Source organism: Octopus bimaculoides, chromosome 4, assembly GCF_001194135.2.
Source record: "Octopus bimaculoides isolate UCB-OBI-ISO-001 chromosome 4, ASM119413v2, whole genome shotgun sequence".
NCBI lineage: Eukaryota > Metazoa > Mollusca > Cephalopoda > Octopoda > Octopodidae > Octopus > Octopus bimaculoides.
In genome coordinates, this window is record NC_068984.1 from 124748992 (window position 1) to 124750503 (window position 1512).

Here is a 1512-nt window from a genome sequence, read left to right on the forward strand (position 1 = left end):
AAAGGATTAGCATCATTGCCAGTAGCTTTATATACCATATACATATATGTAGTTTTTGTATTTTATATAAAACACGTTGAGTGGAGCCGCTTGGTACAGATTTACCTTGAACTCTTCTGTGCATGCGCACTAAGTTTTAACGTTCTCGCTCACATCCTAAGTTTACAGCTGTTCTTGGAAGGAAGATGTGTAGCATGTGATCATCGCATTGACCAGAAAGTTGTCATAGCGATACCTGCTCAGAGACCGACGCAATGTTGCAGAAAGTGTATGGATGGGGGTGTATGAGGCTCACACAAACGTACAAGGGATTCAGACATTTCCAAGATGACCGAAAAATTATCGATATTGACGAACGTTCTGGGAGACCCGGAACCAGCAGAACTGAGAAAAACATCGCAGATGTGTGTGCTGCTGTGAGGGAAATTGTCGAATCATCATCCGTGACTTATCAGAGGGTGCGCAGATTAGTTACGGTTCAGTTCAGTTCATCATCACTGAACATTTGGGTATTAGACGCGTGTCTGCCAAGTTTTTGCCAAAACTGCTTTCAGCTGACCAAGAAGACACTCGGGTTACAGTTGCACAAGATCTCCTTGATTGTGTAGAGAACGATGAAAATTTTTTGAACACTTTATGTAGACCTGTGATCAGGTATCACCAAAATTTTGGAAAAATTTGATGCAGATTCTCTGCTCAACTCTCTGTCATAGTCAATGCGACGATCACATGCTGAACACCTTCCTTCCAAGTACTGCTGTAGGCAGCAGAAGTGAGCTAGGGCGTCAAAACTTAGTGTGCATGCACAGCAGAGATTAAGGTCAATCTGTGTCAAGCCGCTTCACTCTGCTTGCTTTAACTTCGTTATTATGGCAACAGTCCTGATACTTATTGATCAGACCACGCATATGTTTGTGACATGTTTCAATTGCTAAAAGGTAAATGCACTGCACTTACCGTGGAGAAAATATCCTCCTTTGAGTAAAAAGTATGACACCATATATACATTTAGGCATGAAAATGAAAAGTTATGCTTGTTACAGATATTTTATTATGTAAGCTTCTAAATTAATGAACATATTTTTTCTTGTCTGTATTCAAATTCATTCATACTTCTCTCCTAATTTTGTACTTACAGAAGTCCTACTGTCAAGACTTTCCATGAGTTCCAGTTGCAGTGTATGTAGCACCGAAAGAAATTTTAAAAAAAACTTGGTTTTCCTGGCTCATAGATTTTCTATTTACCAAGGAATACCATTATCATCATCACCATTATCATCATCAGAAGACATTGGAATACTTACACCTCATTTTTATTAATAAAACACAAAAAAGCATTAAAATTCAGGAAACAAAAAAATTAAAACGTTTCCATAACAACTGCTGGTAGCTTGGAGAGCAATAACAATAACGATAATTATAACGGTTTCTATTTTATCTAAACAAAGACTCCTTTATTTTTCCTCTTGCTCCTTAGCTGTATATACATACATATATATATATATATATATA